This window comes from Phyllobates terribilis, unplaced genomic scaffold (assembly GCF_046119375.1).
Source record: "Phyllobates terribilis strain yellow unplaced genomic scaffold, ASM4611937v1 Scaffold_86__1_contigs__length_6382490, whole genome shotgun sequence".
Taxonomy (NCBI): Eukaryota; Metazoa; Chordata; class Amphibia; order Anura; family Dendrobatidae; genus Phyllobates; species Phyllobates terribilis.
In genome coordinates, this window is record NW_027362846.1 from 4,162,604 (window position 1) to 4,175,185 (window position 12,582).

General features: G+C 50.6%; 1 pseudogene; it reads left to right on the top strand.

Annotated features, from left to right (window-relative positions):
• The first annotated feature begins 8,131 nt into the window (after positions 1 to 8,131).
• LOC141197710 (uncharacterized) overlaps positions 8,132 to 12,582 on the top strand; it is a 45,588-nt pseudogene continuing 41,137 nt past the window's right edge.

A 12,582-nucleotide genomic window follows, 5' to 3' on the forward strand; every position in this document is an offset into this window, starting at 1 on the left:
TCATGTGTTGGGGTACAGCAATACACAGTATGGGAGATGCACGGGACAAATCTGCCGAGAGCCTAAATCATGGTAAGCTTCCAGGAGCTGACAAATGAGCAGATTAACCCCTGCACCGATTAATATGAAGGCGAAAGGCTTCTAATGACTGCAGGAGTGGGAGGAATAAGACGCTGCGGTCTTCTGGCTCCTCTGTGTCACCGTAAACCTGTGACACCTTGCAAGCTTCAACACAATGTTCACAAGGTAGACAGCAGCAGTGGTTGGTCTCCTAGACAACGAGCTAACTCCTTTATGATGATAGAGGCCACCATCTCCTTAGCTTGCTGCTGGTACTTTTCTGTGGGAATGAGCTTGTCTCCAACCAGCCTGGAATGTTTCCAGTGAATTATGGCACAACGCCATGGTATTAGCAGTGCACCCAGTACCAGAAGCAAAGCCATCCACAATTTCCTTCCCAGGAATTTTATTTGGTAGACTCAGTGGCTGCCCAAACAATAGTTTCTCACAAAGGAGCTGAAGACAGTGCCAGTAGGTGCAAGTTTCTCCAGCATGTTAGATATCAGAGGGAGAACAGAGAGAGCAGTATGGTAGCTCAGTGGTTAGCACTGTAGCCTTGCATTGCCAGAGTCCTAGGTTCAAATGCCACCAAAGACAACATCTGGAAGTAGTTTGTATGTTCTCCCCGTGTTTGCAGGGGCTTCCCTAGGATCTCCAGTTCCCTCCTCAGCAAAAAAGCAGCCTTACAGTGTCCAGGAACCTTCACACAGACTTTTCTTAGCCAGGGCTGCTTTTCGGCAGGGTTGGATGGATCCACCAAAGAACCCTGGCTACTCCTTCAGGAGAGTTCATAGTGCAAACCTTTCAGCTGCTATGAGGCTCTTGAGTGGGAGAGAAAGGTGGTCCCTCAGAATCAAATCCTTTGGTGGGCTCAATGTTCTTCAGTCAGACACTGCTTCCCAGTGACAGTTGTATTTCACCTCAGCCATATTGTTTAGGTCGGTAAAAGGACTGGCATAGAGGGAAACCGTATCCACTCCGGCTGTCATTTCTCCCAGGAAGTCCAGTAATGCAGCTTGTTCCATAAGCAATGGCAGCCCGTCCAACATCATCTCACACTTCTCGGTGGTGCTTAGTCACACACAAATATCTTTCTTGACAACTTGAATTTCAAGACCACAGAGTTGGGCAATGGCCTGATCTGCAATGTGTTTTGAGAATAACATGCATAAGCAAAGCCACGGTTTAGGCCACTGAAGGTCATCATTAAGTGAAACTCCTACAGCTTTCCCACAGACTTAAAGAGGGGTATCAAGACTTCTGAGACAGCCAAGACTTCCCTGTCCTCACCAAGAGGACGACTGTCCTTGTTCTTCTCCTCCCCCTCATTATCAACCAATCCGCATGGAGATGAGGCTGGGCTGTGTAGCCCTGTATAGTTCCTTGTTCCACCTGCAATGCCTCCTCTTTAATTGTGAACAGCAAGCGTTTCAATAGACAGAGAAGCGAGAAGGTGACGTAAATTATGACGTCATCACCGCTTGCCATCTTGCTGGAATCCTCAAAGTTTTGGAGGATGGCACAGATGTCAGACATTCAAGCCCACTCATCAGCTCTTATGTGCGGAGAATGACCTGAATTTATTCTCATGTAACACTCGCGCCGATGGACAGGACTTATGACGACCTTCCACCGCAACAATGTTAAATGCCGCTGTCAGAGATTGACAGAGGCTTATAACATGATAACAGCCGCGGGTGGATCACAATTCCACCTGTGGCTGTTAGGCGCACATGACAGCTGTACAGATCAGCTGTCGAGACCCGGAAAGGTCCGGTCTCAGCTCGCACCAAAGGGAGAGACACGGCATGTGCTGTACATGTACAGGTCCTTCTCACAAAATTATAATATCATCAAAAAGTTAATTTATTTCAGTTCTTCAATACAAAATGTGAGACTCATATATTATATAGAGTCATTACATACAGAGGGATCTATTATATAGAGTCATTACACACAGAGGGATCTATTATATAGAGTCATTACACACAGAGGGATCTATTATATAGAGTCATTACATACAGAGGGATCTATTATATAGAGTCATTACACACAGAGGGATCTATTATATAGAGTCATTACACACAGAGGGATCTATTATATAGAGTCATTACATACAGAGGGATCTATTATATAGAGTCATTACACACAGAGGGATCTATTATATAGAGTCATTACACACAGAGGGATCTATTATATAGAGTCATTACACACAGAGGGATCTATTATATAGAGTCATTACACACAAAGGGATCTATTATATAGAGTCATTACACACAGAGGGGTCTATTATATAGAGTCATTACACACAGAGGGATCTATTATATAGAGTCATTACACACAGAGGGATCAATTATATAGAGTCATTACACACAGAGGGATCTATTATATAGAGTCATTACACACAGAGGGATCTATTATATAGAGTCATTACACACAAAGGGATCTATTATATAGAGTCATTACACACAGAGGGGTCTATTATATAGAGTCATTACACACAGAGGGATCTATTATATAGAGTCATTACACACAGAGGGATCTATTATATAGAGTCATTACACACAGAGGGATCTATTATATAGAGTCATTACACACAGAGGGATCTATTATATAGAGTCATTACATACAGAGGGATCTATTATATAGAGTCATTACACACAGAGGGATCTATTATATAGAGTCATTACACACAGAGGGATCTATTATATAGAGTCATTACACACAGAGGGATCTATTATATAGTCATTACACACAAAGGGATCTATTATATAGAGTCATTACACACAGAGGGGTCTATTATATAGAGTCATTACACACAGAGGGATCTATTATATAGAGTCATTACACACAGAGGGATCTATTATATAGAGTCATTACACACAGAGGGATCTATTATATAGAGTCATTACACACAGAGGGATCTATTATATAGAGTCATTACACACAAAGGGATCTATTATATAGAGTCATTACACACAGAGGGGTCTATTATATAGAGTCATTACACACAGAGGGATCTATTATATAGAGTCATTACACACAGAGGGATCTATTATATAGAGTCATTACACACAGAGGGATCTATTATATAGAGTCATTACACACAGAGGGATCTATTTCAAGTGTTTATTTCTGTTAATGTTGATGATCATGGCTTACAGCCAATGAAAACACAAAAGTCATTATCTCAATAAATTAGAATACTTTATAACAACAGCTTGAAAAATTATTTTAAAATCCAAAATATTGGCCTCCTGAAATGTATATTCAGTAAATGCACTCAATACTTGGTCAGGGCTCCTTTTGCATCAATTACTGCAGCAATGTGGCATGGAGGGATCAGCCTGTGGCACTGCTGAGGTGTTATGGAAGCCCAGGTGGCTTTGATAGCAGCCTTCAGCTCGTCTGCATTGTTGGGTTCGGTGTCTCTCATCTTCCTCTTGACAATACCCCATAGACTTTCTATAATAGATTCTCTATGGGGTTAAGGTCAGGCGAGTTTGCTGGCAATCAAGCACAGTGATATTGTTGTGTGTAAACCAGGTATTGGTACTTTTGGCAGTGTGGACAGGGGCCAAGTCCTGCTGGAGAATGACATTTCCATCTCCAAAAAGCTTGTCGGCAGAGGGAAGCATGAATTGCTCTAAAATTTCCTGGTAGACGGCGGCGCTGACTTTGGTCTTGATAAAACACAGTGGACCTCCACCAGCAGATGACATGGCCCCCCAAACCATCACTGATGGTGGAGACTTCACACTAGACCTCCAGCAGCTTGGATTGTGGCCTCTCCACTCTTCCTCCAGACTCGGGGACCTTGATTTCCAAATGAAATGCAAAATTTACTTTCATCTGAAAACAACACCTTGGGCCACTGAGCATCAGTCCAGGTCTTTTTCTCCTTGGCCCAGGTAAGATGCTTCTGGCGTTGTCTATTGGTCATGAGTGCCTTGACACAAGGAATGCGACACTTGTAGGCCATGTCCTGGATACGTCTGTGTGTGGTGGCTCTTGAAGCAATGACTCCAGCAGCAGTCCACTCCTTGTATGTCTCCCCCAAAATTTTGAATGGCCTTTTCTTAACAATTCTTTCAAGGCGGCAGTTATCCCGGTTGCTTGTGCACTTTTTTCTACCACACTTTTTCCTTCAACTCAACCTTCCATTAATATGCTCAGATACAGCACTCTGTGAACAGCCAGCTTCTTTAGGAATGACCTTTTGTGGCTTACCCTCCTTGTGCAGTGTGTTAATGACTGCCTTCTGGACATATGTCAAGTCAGCAGTCTTCCCCATAACTGAGGAGCCTACTGAAACAGACTAAGGGACCTTTTTAAATGCATTGGAAGCCTTTGCAGGTGTTTTTTGTTAATTATTCTAATTCACTGAGATAACGACTTTTGTGTTTTCATTGGCTGTAATCCATAATCATCAACATTAACAGAAATAAACACTTGAAATAGATCACTCTGTGTTTAATGACTCTATATAATATATGAGTTTCACTTTTTGTAATGAAGAACTGAAATAAATTAACTTTTTTATGATATTCTAATTTTGTGAGAAGCACCTGTATATATATGACTGACGCGGCTCCGCACCGCACAGAAGCGGCTCTGTCCGTACACCTCATACACAAGCGGCTCCGCTCCGTACACCTCGTACACACGCGGCTCCGCTCCGTACTCATCGTACACACTCGGCTCCGCTCTGTACACCTCGTACACACGCGGCTCCGCTCCGTACACACGCGGCTCCGCACAGCTCGTACACACGCGGCTCCGCTCTGCACACCTCGCACACACGCGGCTCCGCTCCGTACACCTCGTACACACGCTGCTCTGCTCCGTACACCTCATACACACACGGCTCCGCTCCGTACACCTCGAACACATGCGGCTCCGCTCCATACACCTCGCACACGCGCGGCTCCGCACCGTACACCTCGAACACGAGTGGCTCGCTCCGTACACCTCGTACACGCGCGGCTCCGCTCCGTACACCTCGTACACGTGCGGCTCCGCTCCGTACACCTCATACACATGCGGCTCCACTCCGTACACCTCGTACACACGCGGCTCCGTACACCTCGTACACACGCGGCTCCGCTCCGTACTCATCGTACACACGCGGCTCCGCTCTGTACACCTCGTACACACGCGGCTCCGCTCCGTACACTTCATACACACGCGGCTCCGCTCCGTAGACCTCGTACACATGCGGCTCCGCTCCGTACACCTCGTACACACGCGGCTCCGCTCCGTACTCATCGTACACACGCGGCTCCGCTCTGTACACCTCGTACACACGCGGCTCCGCTCCGTACACTTCGTACACACGCGGCTCCGCTCCGTACACCTCGTACACACGAGGCTCCGCTCCGTACACACGCGGCTCCGCTCCGTACACCTCGTACACACGCGGCTCCGCACAGCTCGTACACACGCGGCTCCGCACACCTCGCACAGACGCGGCTCCGCTCCGTACACCTCGTACACACGCGGCTCCGCTCCGTACACCTCGTACACACGCTGCTCCGCTCCGTACACCTCGTACACACGCGGCTCCGCTCCGTACACCTCGTACACACGCGGCTCCGCTCCGTACACCTCGTACACACGCGGCTCCGCTCCGTACACCTCGTACACACGCGGCTCCGCTCCGTACTCATCGTACACACGCGGCTCCGCTCTATACACCTCGTACACACGCGGCTCCGCTCCGTACACTTCGTACACACGTGGCTCCGCTCCGTACACCTCGTACACATGCGGCTCTGCTCCGTACACCTCGTACACACGCGGCTCCGCTCCGTACTCATCGTACACACGCGGCTCCGCTCTGTACACCTCGTACACACGCGGCTCCGCTCCGTACACTTCGTACACACGCGGCTCCGCTCCGTACACCTCGTACACACGAGGCTCCGCTCCGTACACACGCGGCTCCGCTCCGTACACCTCGTACACACGCGGCTCCGCACAGCTCGCACACACGCGGCTCCGCTCCGCACACCTCGCACACATGCGGCTCCGCTCCGTACACCTCGTACACACGCGGCTCCGCTCCGTACACCTCGTACACACGCTGCTCCGCTCCGTACACCTCGTACACACGCGGCTCCGCTCCGTACACCTCGCACACGCGCGGCTCCGCTCCGTACACCTCGCACACGCGCGGCTCCGCTCCGTACACCTCGTACACGAGCGGCTCCGCTCCGTACACCTCGTACACGCGCGGCTCCGCTCCGTACACCTCGTACATGCGCGGCTCCGCTCCGTACACGCGCGGCTCCGCACACCTCGTACACGCCCGGCTCCGCTCCTTACACCTCGTACACGCGCGGCTCCGCTCCGTACACGCGCGGCTCCGCTCCGTACACCTCGTACACGCGCGGCTCCGCTTCGTACACCTCGTACACACGCGGCTCCGCTCCGTACACCTCGTACACACGCGGCTCCGCTCCGTACACCTCGTACACACCCGGCTCCGCTCCGTACACCTCGTACACACCCGGCTCCGCTCCGTACACCTCGTACACAAACGGCTCCGCTCCGTACACCTCGTACACGCGCGGCTCCGCTCCGTACACCTCGTACACGCGCGGCTCCGCTCCGTACACCTCGTACACGCGCGGCTCCGCTCCGTACACCTCGTACACGCGCGGCTCCGCTCCGTACACCTCGTACACACCCGGCTCTGCTCCGTACACCTCGTACACGCGCGGCTCCGCTCCGTACACCTCGTACACGTCCGGCTCCGCTCCGTACACCTCGTACACGCGCGGCTCCGCTCCGTACACCTCGTACACGCCCGGCTCCGCTCCGTACACCTCGTACACGCGCGGCTCCGCTCCGTACGCCTCGTACACGCGCGGCTCCGCTCCGTACGCCTCGTACACACGCGGCTCCGCTCCGTACGCCTCGTACACACGCGGCTCCGCTCCGTACGCCTCGTACACACGCGGCTCCGCTCCGTACACCTCGTACACACGCGGCTCTGCTCCGTACGCCTCGTACACACGCGGCTCTGCTCCGTACGCCTCGTACACACGCGGCTCCGCTCCGTACACCTCGTACACACGCGGCTCCGCTCCGTACACCTCGTACACACGCGGCTCCGCTCCGTACACCTCGTACACGCGCGGCTCTGCTCCGTACACCTCGTACACGCGCGGCTCTGCTCCGTACACCTCGTACACACGCGGCTCCGCTCCGTACACCTCGCACACACGCGGCTCCGCTCCGTACACCTCGTACACACGCGGCTCTGCTCCGTACACCTCGTACACGCGCGGCTCCGCTCCGTACACCTCGTACACGCGCGGCTCTGCTCCGTACACCTCGTACACACGCGGCTCCGCTCCGTACACCTCGTACACACGCGGCTCCGCTCCGTACACCTCGTACACACGCGGCTCCGCTCCGTACACCTCGTACACGCGCGGCTCCGCTCCGTACACCTCGTACACACGCGGCTCTGCTCCGTACACCTTGTACACGCGCGGCTCTGCTCCGTACACCTCGTACACACGCGGCTCCGCTCCGTACACCTCGTACACACGCGGCTCCGCTCCGTACACCTCGTACACACGCGGCTCCGCTCCGTACACCTCGTACACGCGCGGCTCCGCTCCGTACACCTCGTACACACGCGGCTCTGCTCCGTACACCTTGTACACACGCGGCTCTGCTCCGTACACCTCGTACACACGCGGCTCCGCTCCGTACACCTCGTACACACGCGGCTCTGCTCCGTACACCTCGTACACACACGGCTCTGCTCCGTACACCTCGTACACACACGGCTCTGCTCCGTACACCTCGTACACGCGCGGCTCCGCTCCGTACACCTCGTACACACACGGCTCTGCTCCGTACACCTCGTACACACGCGGCTCTGCTCCGTACACCTCGTACACACGCGGCTCCGCTCCGTACACCTCGTACACACACGGCTCTGCTACATCCACACTGTAAACCCCTCCTGACCCCACACATAAACTTCAGCTCATCCAGCACCATGACAACCAGCACAGCAGAGTCCTGCATCCACTGAGGCCCCTGATCATGTGACGCCTGACTCCTCCCCTCCTGTGACCTCATCACAGCTCCTGGGCGCACAGAGCAGCCATATATGTGGTGGCGGCTCTGCAGGTGGAGGTATGTGGAGACCCCATTACTGGGCGCAGGGGGCATTAACCCCTTCAGCACGGAGACTCTTTTGGGGTCTTGTGTTGCCCCTTTATAAGAATCATAAGGTTTTTGTTCTGTTTCCTGTAATAGATCCATACGACCCAACTATGGAGACAGGAAGGGAGGAAACGTATTGTTCTCATAGTACAGGACCCCTTTACTGGCCCCACAGTGTAATGCCCCCATTATGCCCCTTATGCAGGATGTATGATGCCCCCACACAGTGTAATGCCCCCATTATGCCCCTTATGCAGGATGTATGATGCCCCCACACAGTGTAATGCCCCCATTATGCCCCTTATGCAGGATGAATGATGCCCCCACAGTGTAATGCCCCCATTATGCCCCTTATGCAGTATGTATGATGCCCCCCACAGTGTAATGCCCCCATTATGCCCCTTATGCAGGATGTATGATGCCCCCACACAGTGTAATGCCCCCATTATGCCCCTTATGCAGGATGTATGATGCCCCCACAGTGTAATGCCCCCATTATGCCCCTTATGCAGGATGTATGATGCCCCCCACACAGTGTAATGCCCCCATTATGCCCCTTATGCAGGATGTATGATGCCCCCACAGTGTAATGCCCCCATTATGCCCCTTATGCAGGATGTATGATGCCCCCCACAGTGTAATGCCCCCATTATGCCCCTTATGCAGGATGTATGATGCCCCACACAGTGTAATGCCCCCATTATGCCCCTTATACAGGATGTATGATGCCCCACACAGTGTAATGCCCCCATTATGCCCCTTATGCAGTATGTATGATGCCCCACAGTGTAATGCCCCCATTATGCCCCTTATGCAGTATGTATGATGCCCCACACAGTGTAATGCCCCCATTATGCCCCTTATGCAGGATGTATGATGCCCCCCACAGTGTAATGCCCCCATTATGCCCCTTATGCAGGATGTATGATGCCCCCCACAGTGTAATGCCCCCATTATGCCCCTTATGCAGGATGTATGATGCCCCACACAGTGTAATGCCCCCATTATGCCCCTTATGCAGGATGTATGATGCCCCCACAGTGTAATGCCCCCATTATGCCCCTTATGCAGGATGTATGATGCCCCCCACAGTGTAATGCCCCCATTATGCCCCTTATGCAGGATGTATGATGCCCCACACAGTGTAATGCCCCCATTATGCCCCTTATGCAGGATGTATGATGCCCCACACAGTGTAATGCCCCCATTATGCCCCTTATGCAGTATGTATAATGCCCCCATTATGCCCCTTATGCAGGATGTATGATGCCCCACACAGTGTAATGCCCCCATTATGCCCCTTATGCAGGATGTATGATGCCCCACACAGTGTAATGCCCCCATTATGCCCCTTATGCAGGATGTATGATGCCCCCCACAGTGTAATGCCCCCATTATGCCCCTTATGCAGGATGTATGATGCCCCCCACACAGTGTAATGCCCCCATTATGCCCCTTATGCAGGATGTATGATGCCCCCCACAGTGTAATGCCTCCATTATGCCCCTTATGTAGTATGTATGATGCCCCCACACAGTGTAATGCCTCCATTATGCCCCTTATGTAGTATGTATGATGCCCCCATTATGCCCCTTATGCAGGATGTATGATGCCCCCACACAGTGTAATGCTCCTATTATGCCCCTTATGCAGGATGTATGATGCCCCCACACAGTGTAATGCCTCCATTATGCCCCTTATGCAGGATGTATGATGCCCTCACACAGTGTAATGCCCCCATTATGCTCCTTATGCAGGATGTATGATGCCCTCACACAGTGTAATGTCCCCATTATGCCCCTTATGCAGGATGTATGATGCCCCCACGCAGTGTAATGCCCCCATTATGCCCCTTATGCAGGATGTATGATGCCCCCACACAGTGTAATGCCTCCATTATGCCCCTTATGCAGGATGTATGATGCCCCCACACAGTGTAATGCCTCCATTATGCCCCTTATGCAGGATGTATGATGCCCCCACACAGTGTAATGCCTCCATTATGCCCCTTATGCAGGATGTATGATGCCCTCACACAGTGTAATGCCCTCATTATGCCCCTTATGCAGGATGTATGATGCCCTCACACAGTGTAATGCCCCCATTATGCCCCTTATGCAGGATGTATGATGCCCCCACAGTGTAATGCCCCCATTTGCCCCTTATGTAGTATGTATGATGCCCTCACACAGTGTAATGCCCCCATTATGCCCCTTATGCAGGATGTATGATGCCCCACACAGTGTAATGCCCCCATTATGCCCCTTATGCAGGATGTATGATGCCCCCCACACAGTGTAATGCCCCCATTATGCCCCTTATGCAGGATGTATGATGCCCCCCACACAGTATAATGCCCCCATTATTCAGTATAATATAATTCCAGTGTCGGTAAATAAGTCGAGAATTGGCGTTATGGACGTTGTGGACCTGTATTCAGGTGCAGCTTGTTGTGTGTGGCCTAAAATATATAGGTTTTATTAGAAAACGAAATACTGGAAAATAATCTCCTCATATGTTTCCCCTTATTATCTCCAGTAATTGTATTATTACACAGGATTTTTATGATGTTACATCGGCTCATCTTCTTCTCATTCAGGTCTCTACAATATCAGATCCTCTCAGTGAAGATCTTCTATAGAAGAGAATTTTTCTGAATCACCTATCAAGGATGGATATGGACAGAGACAAGATGGCGGAGAGGATATTCCACCTCACCCTAGAGATCCTCTTCTGTCTTACTGGAGAGGTGAGAGATTCTGATGACGTCACATTACATCATTCTTATCTATGGGAATAACAGATGGACAGAACTGGAGAGGTGAGGACTCTGGAAATGTCTGGAGGGAGATTTATTAATGTGTCTCTCCATAACCAGGATTACACAGTAGTGAAGAAGACCTCTAGTGAGCGCTGTCAGGACCCTGTGTCTGAGGGATGGGGAAGACCCCTGAGCCCAATCACGGGGCCTCCACCTCACCCCCTGATACATGAGGACATCAATGACCAGAAGATCCTAGAACTCACTTACAAGATGATTGAGCTGCTGACTGGAGAGGTGACACTGCTGGGAATGCTGGGACATTATACAGTAACGCTATGGAGGGATCGGGGGGATGACGGTATCATTGTATGTGTCAGGTTCCTATAAGATGTCAGGATGTCGCCGTCTATTTCTCCATGGAGGAGTGGGAGTATTTAGAAGAACACAAAGATCTGTACAAGAACATCATGATGGAGTTTCCCCAGCCCCTCACATCACCAGGTAATAGACAGGACTAAATACACACGGCCTATAATTATCTGTATGTAAAGAATGAATTCAGTCCCTGTATGTGTTTCCTCCAGATCTATCCAGTAAGAGGACAACACCAGAGAGATGTCCCTGTCCTCTTCTTCCACAGGACTGTAAACAAGAAGATCCCAATGTTCCTCAGGATCATCAGGTAGATGGAGAGAAGGTGTCATGAGATCTCCCCTATGATGTGTAGACGGCTGTGAAGGTCTTGTGCTCAGTCTTGTTTTATCCACCAGTATTATATGTTTTCTACTTGTGTAATGAGAACGGTGGAGATGGCAGGATTAGAGCTGATCATAGATGGGACTTCTCTGTCTGTGACTTTTACAATATTTGTTTCAGGGCGGAGATCTGATGCATATTAATACTACAGAGACATATGTGAGGGGTGATGAGCGGTGTAAAGAGGAGATTCCTACATATGACTACCCAGGTGAGTAGTAACCACTAAATTAAGAGTAGTCACAGATTCTTCTCAGTCACAGGCTGCGGATGGTTTACCTGTCATTTAGGCTGACCATATCACAATTGTGTGACCACCATTTTGCATCTAGACCAAAACCTTCTCTTCCACCAAAAACAGTACAAATGACTTTGGGCATTGCAAGCCCTTTTGTATACAACTTACAACCTGGAAGATCCACCTACCAACTGAAGAAGAGATTCCTACATATGACTACCCAGATGAGTAGTGACCACTAATTAAAGAGAAGTCACAGATTCTTCTCAGACCCTGTGTCACGAGGTTACCGAAACAGTTTGGAGTCAGAAGACCTCAGCTTCTGATGGCTCCTACTCCCGCTCCGAGAAGAAACACTTCTCCGTCGTTTTAATTGTGTTTTATTTCTTCTGTCAGAACAGAAGTTAAACGGCCGTGTTGGAAATCCCTGTGCTCACAGCTGAGCTCGGTTAGCCACTAATTTTCACCTTTATAATCTGGACTCTGATACTAATCCTTGTCAGAGAGCGCTTTTGCTGCATAACTAACGGAGGGAAATGAGTGCTTATAAGAAGGAGAGTAGGAGAAATTATTT